The sequence below is a fragment of the Anopheles coluzzii genome, chromosome 2 (assembly GCF_943734685.1).
Source record: "Anopheles coluzzii chromosome 2, AcolN3, whole genome shotgun sequence".
Lineage (NCBI taxonomy): Eukaryota > Metazoa > Arthropoda > Insecta > Diptera > Culicidae > Anopheles > Anopheles coluzzii.
Genome location: NC_064670.1, coordinates 9,212,248 through 9,229,170, shown reverse-complemented (window position 1 = coordinate 9,229,170; position 16,923 = coordinate 9,212,248). Strand labels below are relative to the sequence as shown.

The window sequence follows — 16,923 nt, the reverse complement described above, 5'->3', positions numbered from 1 at the left end:
TGCCGTTTGCCGTTTGCTTCTTCTTCCTGCAGCACTGAGTGACTTAAGACGATCAGGCCGAGCTTTCGTACCATGTGATTCTCGACAGTCACTCAGCGCAAGACCGAGGCGCGATCGTGATGTTTCACTGGGAGCGGTGGTAATTGCAGAACTTCTGGGCACAGAAAAGTTCTGCAATTGTTGCATCGTTATTGTTGAAGAAGGTTGGGCGGAAATAGGTAATTAAAATTGTGATTTTTGTGTACATGACAGCAAAGTCACATTCAATGACCACGACCTAATCAAGCATTCAAGCATAAGGTCATACTCCAACACTTTGGGCATGCATCACGCAGTATTAATCCAAATTAACACTAAAAGTGACGTGTGCTTGAACCTGATATTGTATTATCTGATTTCGCGACAATCATACTACATCACGATCCTCTCCATAGCCGTCGGCACAAGGTGCGAACTAAATCTTAGAGTTCGCCTTAAGAGTAGATTCGTTCACATTAAGGGCTACCTTACTAGGCGAAGCAAAATCACTCATGGCGCACTGTCACAAAAGTTAATCAAAAGTCAACCTACATTAAAAGTCAACGTGAGCGGATAGATTGTTAAAAACAGTGTGAAGTTAACAGCAGGCGCGACGCTCCAACGCGTTGACAGCGGTGTAGCAGGCAGCCAGTTCTAAGAGAGCCCGCGTCTTAGAAGCCTAAGTTGGCCTGGCAACTGGTTCCATGCGGTCAAACGGAAAGTGAAAGGTAATTCACGTGAGGCAGGTCACAACCGAACGGTCACTCAAAGCCGTGGTCTAGCGCCACCGTTCCCCTGCCGGAGTGTGCTGTGCAGCATAAAACGATAGGTACACAAATCTATTCAGCAGGCTCATGCCCAAACCCACACACACACACACACACACACACACACACACACACACTAAGATAGTTCCCTCGCACAGGTAGCGAACGGTGTCAGTTATGGCCCCATCTCATCGTGCCGCCGCCTAGGTAGAGTGTTGTTCTCACGCAAATTTGTGCAATTTGTTCACCCGTGATCGTGAGCTTCGATCGCTAAGAAGCGTGCTTCAAGCGCCAGCGGTCAATTGTGGACTATGGTTTTACTGCAATAATGTATCTATGTGTGTGAGTGTGAGCCCCATCGCGAAAATCATCTAACAAAGCGGTCAGATTAGCACCGCACTGGGTCAGCCGCCGAACGCGTTGGAAGGTTTCAAACGCGTTGGCTCGCCCAGAAAGCCAGTGCAAGCTGCTGCTTGCTAACGGGGCAACTGTCACGTTCTGACACGTGCTTAGCTCGGACAAATCGGCTATTATGCAGTTGATATAAGAGTTGGCTTCGATAAGCAGGCACGAAGCCCACATCCAACCCTCAGCATAGCATTTTTATAAAAGGAATAGCATTTTTGAGAGCGTTTGAAGTATATCAGTAGATTTTGAAGTCAATCAATTGACATTGACAAAGTTAATAGACCAAACATGCCGTAGGACGATTGTTGCTCATTTTTGAAAGGTAATAGCATAATCAATACATGCGATCAACGACAATATTATCGTACCGTTGAGTGATTCTTGAAGTTTAATGATGCAACATATCTAAAAACCATTAAAATCTCAAGGAACCTTTGTAGTTAATTGTTATAATTTTGTTGGTTGATCAGATTGCTAGATATCGAAATGTAGTTATTAAAGCTAGGTTCTGGTTCAGTGCCAGAGCGGTATGAGAGTAAATAAATATGAGTGAACCACTATAAAAAGGACGTCCGATACTGGTTGAGCAACAAAATAAAACCACAATAATGTAACTTACACCATATACTTTTATTGCCAATTTTGCTTCAACATTATCATCTCGCCAATTGAGAGGAGCAGTGTGTAATACCGCCACCTAATTAATTGTTTGTTTTCAACCGGCTATAAACAACGACATTAACTGATGATACTGTAGGCTCCAGGCTTTTATGAGAGAGTATTGCTGGTGGTAAAACATGCAAAACGTGGCATCTTCCGTGGTGATTAACTCGCGCGCTCTCTATATACCATACCGGCAGAGCTTACTGTTAAACCGTTTATATGCTACTCGGACGCCCTGACGCAGGCTGACGGTAATCGCGAGCCCTTGATCCTTGAACGATAAATAACTCTCTGTTATACTGCTTTCCGCCAAGGGCTCCTCCACGAGCTCTAGCCAGCTATCGCGTTCGCTCTAAATGTTAATCATTTCAACATTGTACACTGCACACACTAACACACCATTGCACTTTTGTCTTCACCAACCACAGCCTCTTGCCAGAGTTCGCGCATCATGACGATTATTATTTCGCACGACTCGTTTCATCGCTTCGTTGTCCATACCTCTCTCTTTTTTGTTTTGTTTGCTGCAAGTTTAATGCACAAAAGGTCAATTTCGACTCCTGCTAGAACATCTCAGGAAGCGCACGACGGCGTGACTTTGGCGCGAGTGCGCCTGCATCCCTTTTTTTTTGCGCATCGACATCATCAAATACGCGAAGGTAACGCATGATCCGTGGCACGCGCGCTTGCGCTCACGCCGGCAACTTCAACGCGTCGTGTGATTAATCATTTTCCGTGCGTGCAGGTACAGGGAGGACGCTTTTTTTCAATCTTTTTCGCGCTGTTGATCGGATGCAGTGCCCGCGCCCTGACCGGTTGCCAAGTGTAATCAATCAATTGATTGAGGATTCTATTTAATCATAGCATAGAGCTATAGCTAACATTTCAAACCATTCTATTTACACAATGGTCCGGATCGTCATTTGAAAAGGGTGTAATAACGCTGCAGTCATTGCTATACAGTAGATCAGGTTTACACGTATCAGGACAACTTTATAGATCCCAGAAAATCTTTCACATCAAAACTAGATTATATTGGAAATCAAACAGTCAATTCGTACCATCATACCTTTGCGATTAATTGATTTAAGCATTTCGGCTGATATGGAATGAAGACATCACTGTAATGAGACCCTGATTTCACCCACGTCTAAACGCTCGGAAAGCAAAATCAAATGTTCCATAATTCCTCGTTGCATACGAACGCATTACGGTGCAATTTTGTGTAAACGTTCCACAGGACTCGCACACACTCTTTGTCCTTTGCCAACTGTAACCAATAAATCTTACTCCCTGCTCACTGCCAGATACCAAACAGTGCACTGAAGTATCCTTTCCAATGGCACGCTTCACTCGCGAGGGATTCCAGCATCGGTAACCCCTTTTCGTTGTAGTTTATTTACACGGCCCTTCGGGGAGTGGTGATAAATGCCACCGAGAGGGCACAAAAAAACTGAAACAAACGATCCCCAAAACAATGGACTCCCGGGAGTAAGCTCTTCGGAAGCTGAGCAAGAAGTGCCTGACGTTATTGGTGCTCTGCTGCTTCTGCTGTTGCTGCTACTGCTGCTACTATTTCTGTTGTTTCCATCATAATCACTCGTCTGCAGTGGATCTACCCTCCGGCGGATGAGAGGGAAGCGCGCACAGAGGGAGTCTTTATTTCCACACGATCAGCTTCGGCCCATTCATACCGGGGCGAACCGCATTAAGCGTGGCTTTTATGGGAATTTTCACACCATAAACAAACGTGCCAATGGGTCGGAACGGTGCATCAGCAAGCTCCCGTCCGCACACGGTGTTTTGCCCGCCGAAATGCAACCCGTGTGGGGACGACAATGAACAGCAACCCCAGCACCACTGGTTGTTTTTTTTTTGCATGTGATGTGAAGTTATTTCCGACGTGGAATATATCGTAAAATCCTTTCCCCTCACCACGATCTCTCCCCTAGAGGAGGAGGGAACCCCGTTGACCCTGGAATGCCTGGACGTTTGCTGCTGCTGCTACCCTTCGGGAGGGCACATCCTCTTGACATGCGCAAAACCCATACCCACCATGCTACCACGACGGTCAAGCGGGAAGAATTTTCGGTATGTTACGTATCGCCCATTTACGAGTTGCTGCTGCTCGCCATCGCTCGCTTCTTTTCTCTGCCCGTTTCGCATCGATTTGGGCCACTGGCCACTCTGGGCATAATGGGGCTTCTTCTGCTTTGCCTGTAGCAAGAGTTTCTGCCATTTTTCTGCTTTCGATTTTTGTTTAACCCCCACGGTGACCAACACCACCGCCCAGTCAGTCAATCCCTTGCCCAGATGCAACCACATTCGACACGTGTATAGCCGCACCGCACCGAACGGGGTGTATTGTTTTACACACGGTTACATCGTTTCTTCGTTTATGATGGGTATTTTTTGTGTACTTTTTTTCTTCTTCTTCTTGATTTCGGTGTTGCTTCCATTGGGGTTGGCTTCTTTTTTCTACGCGGGACGACTTCTACCCACCTCAAATGCCGTCCCCCGTGCAGCTACTACTGTTGGGCCCGCGCCAGACAGACGATCGATCGGGGTCAGTCTAGCTGTAGGTTTTCGCAAACAGAACAGCAACAAAACAACGACACGCTGGTGCATGGTTGCTTGCTGCAACTGCAGTACGGAGAATGCGGAATATCATTTCGTGTAAGGGTTGGGTGTGTGTGATGCTTGTTCGATATGCTGTTAAGCAAACCGAAATAAAGTTCAAAGGTTCAAACACGAGCCACCAGTAGCTGTAACTTTGACACATTTTTGACGGTTAGATATTTGTGAGCTTTTACTGCACAACAATTGATCAATACTTATATTTGCTACCTGAGATTATGGTTCAAAAAGAATCACATCACATCCAAGAAGTTCAAATTTGGTTGGTTATTTTAAAACCTCAACCTCTGCACTAGGGAAAGCCCATCATACTTCCAGTGGTTTTAATGCACCTGACTGACCCAGGCAAGGGGCAATGTATTATTTATATCCTTCACGAAACAACAGTGCAAATAACTAATGCTTCATGCCTCCCAACCGCTCGCAAAGCTCTGCTAGAGCAAGCCTGTATAGTTTGGTGTAGTGGGCGCTACATTACACCACCAGCGTCTGTCTGCAGGGCGGATTTTAACCCCATAGGTACGGTAGAACAGTTGTACAGCTGCCTGAGGGTGGGCGGCTGGGTTCCACTTGAGACTGTGTTACACGTACAGCGCTCAGGCTTTACATGTCTTGCTTTCATTCGAGCCCTCCAGACGGCTTTGCGTCCACTTTCTTGGTGGGTTTTCCAAATGTCGAAAGTTGAAACAGAATGAACCGCCGACACCGAGTGTGGGGCAGACTGTGGGTTTATGATGCAAAACAGCAATGGCGAAGAGAAAGAGCGCATTAAATAAAAATGCTTTGCATGAATGGATTTGTGTACGGTTGCATTTGAATGTTGAATGCATTTTGGTGAACATTTAAAGCTTGTATGCGTGTTAAATATGTTACAAGTTTTTGTTTAAAATTCTAACATGTTAAAAAACGATCTTTCTGACTGTAGATTCTGCTCAATATCTACACTTTTTCTTTATTTTTCTCGCGCTTATTGCGACTGGAGACACGCATCGTGTACTCCGAGAAGGCGCTGTGTGTACCGAACTGGTGCAGCCAGGACGGGGGGGGGGGGGACTGGAGGGGAGAATAATGCAGTGAATGATTATTGCATCGCTTAGCGACGACCGGAGGATATGGCCTTCACCTCCACCGTTGGTACCGCGCTCGGATGGCTGTGAACGCGCGCGCGCGCGCACTAGCACACACTCCAACAGGCAAAGGGCATGCGCAAGCTAGAGCGCGAACCCCATGTGATGTGACCAAAGCACACAGACGGAAAAGGATAGCCAACACACGACAGCAGTCTAGGAGAGACAGGTCGGTCATAAGGTCACCGGGCGGAACACATGGCGACGTGCTTCCTCCAACTGCCATCCCACCACCTGCTGCTTGCGTGGCGGTCTATTTCGTACGATACCACCTCTTTGCCCAGTTGGACGACACACTTGCTAGTTGGCGAGGACTTTAGGGCGTTTATTCCCCATCCCGTTTGCAACCTTAGAGAGACCAATGGAACGGGGATGGGAGTAAAGGGTAGATAGTGTACCATCGACAGCAACCATAAGCACACCGCCAGCCAGGATCCAATACCGAGTAACTGCTGGGCGAGCGCTTCGATGCGACACTGGAAAGGAGACTGAAGTGCAAATGCCTCGCACGAGGACAGGTAGTGGAGTGCAACGCACCAATACTGTACTACTCCCCAAAAGCGAGCGAAACACACAGCTCCAGGGGAACCGGAAACCTTGATACACTGTGACTGTGTGTGCGGCTTCTCTCAGCACCGGAAGGACCGAGCACCGGACGGGCACTAGAGCTCGGAAATGCACGCCGAACGGGGTGTAATCTATTTTTATTTCATCATTTTTTTACTTCCCCAGCTAGGCGGGGGTCTTACACAGGGTTAGATGAAACCGCCCCGAAACAAAGTACAAATCCAGACGGAAGTTACCGCTGCTGCCGTTGGACAAACGTGTGGTAGGTATCGGAGTGGCATGAGCATTGAAGTCACACAACGCTCCGTCCGAAAGCGAGCCATATCTGCTGGAAGATTAATGCTCGCAGGCTACAATTCCTCCATTCCTCCCCTACGTACCAGACTCTCGATAGCTCGTAGCGGACGAGGACATTAATAACATAAATTAAGTTACCATTTACATCGCCGCCTGTACCGAAACAGCGACCGGGAGCAGGGTGCGTGCTTAGCGAAGGCGCCATTACATCGGGAGGAAGGGAGCGGGGGGGGGGATTTATAGAACATACGATCAAATTATCAATTATGGTAATGTGCGAGCAATCAGTCAAACTGACGATTACAGACGGACGGTAATGACACGATTGAGCGCCGACGAAGACGGGATGCTGGAAGGCGCTCCCAACTTTTTCTCGGCACGCTGAGGCGGCAGGAGCTGTAGTTCCTTCAATGCTGTCGTACCCGTTCTTGGAGCCCTTTGCGTCCACACGCGCACGTACGCACTCACGCACAGCATGATCCACGCAGCTCCACGCGCACGCATGATGCTCACCGATGATTATGTTGTTAGCATTGGCGTGTGCTGTTGCAGTGCAGCCCCGCATGGCACGAATATTGTGCGTGGCAATTCCTTTACAAGAGGGAAGGGTGCAGAAATTCCTCCCCGTTCAATTCTTTTACACACTGCCCACACTGCCGGTGCGTCCTTGTGCGCACGTTGTGCTAGAACTTTTAATGGTGGAGGACTCGCGATGGCAGCACGAACGCGAATAGTTTGCAAAAAGGTCAGCCCGTGGTTTGGATCAAGGATCGGATTGGCGTGTCAAAGTGCTGAAGGGTGAGAACGTGTGCGTCGGTTGTAATGGCGAGATATCTTTTTCTAATGGCTCGGCAAGTACGACAGATGACAGCGATTGGGAGGGCAGAGGAGAGCATCAGGAGAGCACGCGGCGCACGATGGGGTTAAATGGTCCTAAATTGCAATTTCTCGTGCTAATGCTGTCACAGTAATGAGTTCCTGTAAGCGATTAATGAGTTTTATTCCATCCAGTATCTGCTGTACGTACTTGCAAATTACCCACGCTGTCGTTAAGTACAAATATCGTACATCAAATATCGTTAAATACAAATATCGTATGATCCAATTGAAAGTGTAAGCTCGAAGGCGGTTTGAAGAATAATTATGAATACCTCAAAGGAAGCTTGTTTCAATAAGAGATCATTAAAATCGTCGTACCAATCGGAACATGTTGAGGTACCAGTGCCATTGATGTATTTTTTGAAAATACTATTATAATTCAGTAGTCCGTAGAAAGAGTATACGTCTTTAAAATCCTCAATATCCTCTCGTTGTTGAATGAAGTTGCAGCACTTCTTTGCGCGATTGTTTTTCCATCTGAGCACGTGTTACATCCGCAACTCGTCCATGTACGTCAATATTTTGCAAACAGAAGAGAAATGTAACGATCATCTTCCACGCGTTGTCATTTCACGTTGCCTTCGCGGCAGAAGCGTAGCCTGCTCGAAATATGTGCCCCACACATCGCCCATTCCTACCCAACACAGTCTCTCCCGTTCTGATGTTGGCAGCAATTGCAATTTCCCGACAAGTGCGTCTTATTTGATCGAGCAAGCATGTGAGGCCACATGTGTATGTGAGTGTGTGTGTCGATGGAAAGAGAAACGGTGACAAATACGTATCTCATTCCCGATGGGGCTCTCATCAGTCAACATCGCTGTGGCCAATCAATCATTCCAATCAACCGGTTGAACGGAAGAGACTCAGCATCAGGAAGCTGCGCAACAGAAAAAAAAGAAGCGCCCCGCACTGCATTACCATTCTTTTCGCCGTCTCTTCTCGTCGCTCGCCGTTGCCGAGTTGACGATATTCATAAATGAAGCAATGTTACACGAGTGCGCAAATGGAATCGATTGCACACAGAGTGGGGCTGCTGTTCAAACACGGTCTGGGATGATAATTCCTTCCTTTTCCTCGTCGCTTTTACCACTTTTCTGTGGGAGTGGGAATTGTTGGGAACAGTGCGGGATGGCTCTCGCCATCTCACAAGTGCGACACTCTTCAATGGCGGTTACAAAGTCATGCTGACATACATTGGCAAAATATACCATTTGCACATCATCGGTATATTAGTGGTAAAGAGTGGTTTTTGTACCAAAAACAATAGCGTCGCATGTGTGGATGTTGCATGGATGTTGGTGTAATCTTTTTGCTCTTCTTGTGTTCTTTAGTTGAACTGGTATGGACAGTGGAATCGTTCAAACGATATCACATCATTGATCACGTTTATACAGGTGTCCTATATACGACTATAGCAAATTCATTTGATTGCTCCGTTGTTAAACATTTTTTGTAAAAAAAAAACAAATAAGTATATAGCGTTTGTTAATAATATACCTTAACATACCATGCCTATAAGACTTATTTTCCAAAGAAAACATCAATCCCTGAAAGTAAACTAAATCAAAGCCAATGAAGGCGAAACGCCGATCAGTTTGCGCGTTGTTCACCTTGCTGGGCGAGCGTTCCAACGCAACGGACGCTGACTGTATGAGGGTGTAAAATTTGTCATAAAATAGAATGAAAATTACACCACCGACAGGCGCACGAGGTACCGCTACTAACTGGGCCAGCCATAATTATGTCAGCGGGGTTTTAATGGAGCAACGGGCACACATCGTTCACGTTCACCATAAATAATCGAACTCAAATCAATGAGCCCATGATTGCAAACGCAAACTGGGTGCCGTTTTGCAACGGTTTGCAGGACAATGCGGCTAAGGGCGGTGGGGTGGTCTGCGAGCAGCGACAACAAAATTGTTTCAAATTTGGTGCGCTGGTCAATCGATTTCTTGTCGCGTAACGGTTCGCTTTGGTGAACTGTGTAGACGGGCTGGACATAGCAACTTGATACCTGTGCGGAGGGTTGCCGTTGTTTGTGAATGGTAGCAGTAAAACGGATTTCACGCAGCATTTAGTAGTGTCGCGGTGTTCTGCATACTACGGTTTGTTGAACTGTGTCTGAACTGTCCAGAAGTAGTGAATGTTTGGAGAAGAATCCTGTCCCACGGTAAGATTGGTTAGGGTGCATTGAGGTAGAAAAAGACGACAAAACAAAAACAAGAAATGAACTGGAACCATACTATTAAGGAACAACAGCCTGAAACAAATAGCATTGAATTGACAATCTCAACTGGACAGAGAGCAACGACACTGCACACTAATCTGACTTTAATTCAAATATGATCCGCCAAACACTTGATTAGTTGCTAAACCGGACCGGCAGTAGCACTTTTTAAGCTGTTGAAACACATCCTTGAGCAAACAAAAATATGACAGCAACGCTTACAGGCACACCACGCACCGCAACGTGACACACGGCCTAGAAATACGGGCAACATTTGAGACTGACTAGAACTGTCAGCGCTAGAAGTTGAAGAATGGAGCTGCGCGCGGTTGTGATTGTGTTGCCTGCGTGTGTTTTTTTTCTCTCTCTCCTTACGACTCGCCTACGCAAGGTCTCCAATGTCGTTTGCTGCCCGGAAAACCTTGCTAGAGCACTTTGTGCACCGCAAACAGTCTGAGATCTGTACCGCACGAGGACTAAGTGCAGGCATGACTTCATCATTCGTACCAGCGCAGCTCCGGAACTGCCGCAACACATAATCGATCGAGCACTTGCTGCGATGAGGAATCACTCGTCGACTGATCGAGCAGATCGATAGTGGATCGTAATATCATCGGGCCAGATCGGTGGTCAAGTACCCTGCCGGAACCACGCGGTCCGGATGGAAACTCTGAGGAACCTCCTGCGCGGATAATGTGGAAGACACGGAGAGACCTGCCTGCCGCGTTCGCTGCGCTTGTTAATGATTAATTGCTGTGACATTAAGTGTCTGCTGATCCGTATCTTGGAGGTGTTCAACATTGTGAGGCCGTAGTCGTACCTTTTTGGTGGATTATTCCTGCGTAATCTGGGATAGGATTCTTTTTATTATTATTTATACACCCCACGCAATACAACGCCGCACGGCAACGGGCAAACCTGTGTGCATCCTTGAGGATCGTGGCACTCAATTGCACGGGAGTGAAAGGTCGTTTCGATCGCTTTAAATGGACTGGAGCAGCACACGGCCGACATGCGTAGCTGAAGAAAGGGACCACCTACAACCACCACCACGGTCAGGTGCCTGTGTGTGTGTCTATGTGTACCTTATCAAATTCGAACAAGCTAGTCAATTAAAACCGACATCAAAAGTACATTTGAGCGTATCGGAAGCGTCGACCATTTATTTACGATGCCGATGCCACCGAAGCCAGGCAACAGGACATTTACAAGCGAGATAAAAGGAGGCAAATTCCTTTATGGAAAGGGAAAGATTTCTGCAGCGCCCAGGAAATTCCTACTCAAACAAAGTTGCTCCGGAGGAAGAAGCTTCCCAATTCTTCCGTTTAATGGTATGAATCGTGCTGGGCCAACGAGCTGGACAAGGGTTCGTGATTTCAGACCGGACTTTCTTGGGCCCTTGTTAAATACGACAAAGAATAAACTTCTTCTTCCTGCACTCCGCCAACACTCCCAGCCACCAGAAGCCGCATTTTGTTACCGGAATGAAACGTTGCCAGGGTCACGCGCACGCAGCAGGTTAAATTTCTCGCGGCCCACACAGCGGCAAAACTTTAACTCGTTTCGCCGTCTGGGACGACTTTTTTCATTCGTCTGCTGGTAGCAATTGCTCGCTGCACTAACAGCATCTCTTTGCAACAGTTTCTCACAGAGACAAGACACGCTCAAACGCATCAGCACCCCACCTTCCCCCGAGCAAATGTGCCGACATCCCGCGGAACAAATCGATTTATTAATGTATGCCAAAGAGTGCGTCTGTGCGCGCGTGTGTGTGTTTGAGTGTGTCTGTGTCACTCGCGCCGGAACGGGGATGTATACGATTTGCATATGATTATACCAGCCACCTAGCCAAACAATAGTACTAAACCTGCGCCTCGCTGTTACCCTCTTCGTTGTCCCCCTACCGGGGGACCTCTTTTTATCACTTGCGATTCAATTCAGTGCCCTTTCCTTGCCCGGGCGCCGCAGTCAGCCCAGACTCAGGCCAGATCCGGAGCAGAGCGGCTTTGTTCGGAATGTCGGAACCGGTGGAGCCGGTGGATTGCGGTTAGCATCTTTCCCTTCCTGCCTCCCGAGCTTCTCGAGCTTGCCTTTGCGTGCGCGCGCGCCACTTCGGAACTGACAGCCAGTGTGTCTGTGACCCGGAAGCGCAACACTTGCGGCTTTTGATCATTGGACGTTTGAATTGGACAACGGAGGGATTGGGGACGGTACAAGAGGAGGAGGAGAGTTGTTTTATCTTACTGCTGCTTTCATTATTCAGAACGACGAAGACGCGTGAATTTTGTACCGATAAGCTTTCCGGCACGGGTTAAGCCAAAGTGTGTGAGCTTTGGACACGCCAACTAATCCCTCCGTAAAGCGCCATTTTGGCGGATCAGTCTTTCACCACCATGCCGGTTGCGCTGCTTGTGCCGTTTGTGACAGACAGCAGGTTCAAGGATGCATCCAAGACGGTTTGCTCAGCAAAAGCGCCGCAAACAAGGCGCACACGTTTCTGGTGAGCGAAAACCGTAAGGTCAATGATTTTGATCATGCTTCCTCGATATGATTAATTTCCATGACTCGTTTAAAGCTTCACAACGCGGGAGTTGAAAGGGTCCCCCCTGACACTGAACACCGATATAGGTTTTCATTTTATTCCACCAATAAATCATTCTAATCAAACATCTGACTAAACATAGGAGCAATATCTTCGAGCAACAGCATCGGCCTTTAAGATCGGTTCGCAAGCCCTGGTCCATAAACATCAACTTTAAGCACCGCATCGGCAGCATCATAAACTGCAACACTGTGGCTCATAAATCCCGTATTCCAAGCGGTCGACGTGCTCTTGGGGGCAGCAATAATGTATTCTTACGCTCACCCACTTAGTCACGCATACATCTTTGTCAAATAACACATCTGGAGTAGAGCAGACGTGCTCTTTTTCCCTTCTATTGGGTCTTTATCACCCTCATTCGGTCAAGTTTGCCCCACTCTGAACGCCGATGGGTATGCGCGATTGTCAAAACAATTTCGCTTCAATTAATCGTATCAACCAGCGGACAGGAAAGCCGTCCCTGACCGCGGTCGTCCGATAGCCTTCCGGTTGGCCATCGCTCATACGCTTCTGACGATGATCAAGATGGACGATGCTGGGGGACCACTGGTGGTGGGGGTGGTGGCGAAGAAAAACAATCCAAGTTCAAGGCATCATCAACCTGCGGTGTGCGGACCACCACCACCGGCTGCAGAGCTGGAACCACAGTGCTTCCCCTCCGCGAGTGACACCACCGCAGACAACGAACCCCCTCCTCTTAGACAACCGACATTGAAGTACCCGACAGCTGTCTGGGACGAGTTCTAGCGCGTTACTGGACGCGTGGACGCTACGCCGTGGATCCTCCACGTGACCACGAAGCGAATTTGATCTGCTCGACGCTGAAAATGGGTGAGATAGAAAGCGATACAAAAGACGTACAAGAGAGAAGGAGAGAGATGTGACTGAAAAAATAAATCAAGTCTACAGCTTCTTCCCCAGTCTTCTACTCCGCGCGGGTTTGAAGTTCAACATTTGACATTGACTTTTGCTCTATTTTTTAATGGGTTCGTGTCCCATCCCTTCCTGCTGCCGGAGAGGGCCAATTTTCCTTCATCCCACCTCGAGCCGGATTCGTCTCGAGAATTAATTGAACGGAAATCATAAACTTGTCTTACAGACGCCACACGGCCACGACCGCTCGCAGCATAATTCTTGCAGAACAAACGATCGTTTCCAGCCATTTTTGTTGCTGTGCTCTTCCCATCATTCCATCGATTCTTCCAATTGCAAACAGCGTCCCAAAACGATGGATTTCAGCTGCACGGGGTGTACTGAACTGACCTGCACGAGAGATCTCTTCGCGGTGCAGTGGACGATTTACGATCGCGTGAACCTTGCGTACGATCATCGAGCCACAGCCTGAAACGCAACAAGCCCAATGTGCGCGCGCTAACAGCACTCATGCTTGTTCGCTGTCAGCGGCACGTTTGCCAACAAACTGCTGCACATCGACGACATGGGGTGGCAAAACTGTTCCTCCCGCCACAGTGACTGGAGGAGTTCGTAGTACTCGATCCTCCTCGCTTCGTACTGGTGGCGAGTGCGCGGTGGGGACGTACTCGTCGGTAACGATCAATTTCAATTTATTTCGATCTAGATTGGATCGGATCTGGACGGGCGGGCTCTGTACCCGCCACTGGTTGTGTGTACGGGTGTGCGCGGGTATGATGTCTTGTAACATCGACTGTGTTGTTGCAGGGCGAAATCAAACTAAACGCGTACGAAACAATGTATTAGCCAATCGGTTATGTACTGGTGGGCGCGGAATGGAGCAAGAATTGAATAAAATAAACATAAAATGTTTCACCCAAAATTCGTTCAACACGCAATTCAACAGACTCGATGGCCCCGATACGGTCGGCGTGGTTCGGGACGCCGTACACGTAATGAAAGTGAGTTCTTAATAGTAAACAATACACCTTATTACATTCATTTATGTTGTTTGATATGATAAAAATCATTCCAACAATCCTGTGTATACAAGTGATACATTTTATCGACATAAACTTTTTGTCTGTTCCCTTTAAATATTTTAAATTGTTCGAACACATCAACAAGGTTGAAGGTGCTTTAGCTGCACCAAAGGGACCTCACATCAACACACGCGTCTTACACGTTCCAAATAATTGGGGACATTAAATTTTATCATCCTTCTCGTGACGGGGCTTGAGTTTTTGCTTGTCGCTGTTGAAGTACAGATTAATCACGTCTTGTGCTCTGTAGAGAGAGATAGCGATGTAGCAAACATACCAATCGCACATTCATGCGTTAATTTCAGGCAGTAAGCACCATAAAACACAAAACAACAAGTTGTTGTGGAAAAAGCACGACACAGAGCGTTAAGGAAAGAACAAATCCCCCTCTTTCAGTCGCATACTTGCTCCTTCTTGGTTTAACACACGACATTCACCTGCGCCAATCGGTTCGATCGCGGCACAGTAGCACCCAAAAGACCGGAAAAGGCGCAAGACACAAATAAGAGCACTGGGTCGAGAGATTCTGGTACGGTTGTATACAAGCCGGTGTGTGGACACTATTTTTCTTTTGATTTAATTTATTATTTTCCGGATGTGGCATTCCGGTAGCCGATAATGGGACCATTGGCTGTATTTCTTTTCAGCACGCACATCAACCCCATCATCGCATGGAATCGTTACCGCGATGGATAATTTACATTCAATAAAGAATTATTCGTCGTCCTTCCTTGGAAACGCACGCATCTGGGCGATGAATCGTCTTAAAAGTACTGATTTGTCATCAGTGCGCAGTGCGAAAATGAAAGCAGCAGACACACGCGAAGCAAGAAACAAACAAACCTGTCCCCGGGGACGGTTCTTCGGAGATGGATGTGCTTACGGGTCTTGGGGTGCGTATATGTGATGCGATAGTTTCCAGAGTTCATAGCCATGTAAAACGACCCTATGCTGCTGCTGCTGCTATGTATAACAGGGTTGAACGGCCGCACGGAGGGCATACACGTTGGAAGGGTTGGTAAACTTGCTTTCGGTGTGTAATTGTGTCTCCCGCAACCGAGAGTGGATAAGGACGTTCGGGTGTTGTTTTCATTCCATTAGGCATTAAAAAGACTACGGAGAAAAATCGAACTTCCCCCGCTCAAGGCCGCACAGCGCCACAAAGTGTTAGGCAAGAGGGTATAGAATTTCTTCGCTGCCCTTCAGCTGCGGTACCAATCTAAGAGAAGCCCGCGTCGGTTGTACCCTTGAAGATCACAGAACCGCATTCAGCTGGATTGGGTTTGATACGGTGCAAGAAGGCGCTTAAAGATTATTGGAAGATGATAGGAGCTGAATTACTTTGTTTATTATAGTTCAAAGCAAATGCAAAACTTAGCAGAATGATCTGTTCAAGCTGTCCAAAAGCAGCTGCTGTTATACCAAATTAAGCTTATCTGGCGATCGATAAGTATCTCTGATAAGAAAGTAATTTTGGATGGCACGTGGACAAAAAACATTCCTACTAAAATCTTAAAAATGCATAGTCGATCTCTCACTCTTTCCTTTCATTTCTAGATGTTTGTTAGCTAGATTCGATAAACATCACGTGTTCACACACACACACACACACATACACTAACGAAGAGCATAATTACGTTTCGCACCGCTCGTTCGCCTACCAGCAGCATCCAACTTACGTATGCAAACTGTGCTGCGTCCGCAACGCCGAAAAAAACCCGTCCACAACAGCACGTTGGCCGGAGATTGCGCGGAGATGCAATTAGAATTCCGCACGACCCGCCGGCACACGACGAACGCGCACATCCCACCCAAATGATCGTTCTATTCGTCATTAGACGGTGGGTGTGTCCACCAACATCATTACCACCTACCCTCCTGTTACCCACTCTCCTTCACAGTTGCTTCACAGGAGGCTCCGCGCAGCTCCAGCGTAAAAACGATGCGCTGATAGCTTTACGCGCGGTGCCGCATCACCGTGCTTGGTGGAATTACAATTCGGTTACGTGCCTGATGAGATGCAAATATATTCGCGGCACAAGCGCTCGCGTTATCACAGACCGTGGCGTCAGGACGAATGGACGAACCCGCAAGTGAAACAAAAGGGGACAGAGCATGTTTTGCTTCCTGGCGCAAAAAGTACACCAACACACACACATTAAACACCAGCCGGGCAGAGCTGGTTCGTGTAGGTGGACTGGATGGCGCGGGCATTGCTTGATTTGATTTTAAAATTTTCATTATCCTGCCTACGGATCTCGGGCAGCACGTCAGAACTGATTCCCGCTCGCTCGCTCGCTTAGGGTTTGTGGCTGTGTTTTGATGGCCTTGAGAATATGTGTATCTAGCGCGAGTGAAAAGTACCGAGAACGGTATAGGAAACACCATGGATAGACCGTGTGTTAAGAGTTGTTTGCAAAGATACATCCACTTCGTACGGAACATACAATCCAATAAATGCAATTGCATGCTTTTTTGTGCAAAATAATTGATATTCATTCGATTGTAATATGAATTATATGTAACATGGAAACGTTTTCGAGCCTGCAACACATTTCACACGGCTCTTCGTTACCACCCCAAAAAAAAAAGTATACCACTACCAAAAGGAAAGTCCATTATACAATTGAGCACAAATGGAGTGGGACATAGCTACCCCGCCCGAAACCAAGCGCACAAATTTGACATGAAAAATGGTAGACATAATTGAATCGGACACCCAACATCAGTCAGAGTGCGTGCGTGCTGGTCGGCTCTCATCGGCATTTTGCCCCGT

At 47.4% G+C, this 16,923-nt stretch overlaps 1 protein-coding gene across 9 annotated transcripts in view; it reads right to left on the bottom strand.

The window, feature by feature from the left end:
* The window catches only part of LOC120949921 (TLD domain-containing protein 2), a 107,796-nt gene that overhangs the window by 63,755 nt on the left and 27,118 nt on the right, over nucleotides 1-16,923 (bottom strand). The gene's annotated exons all lie outside the window — the stretch shown is intronic.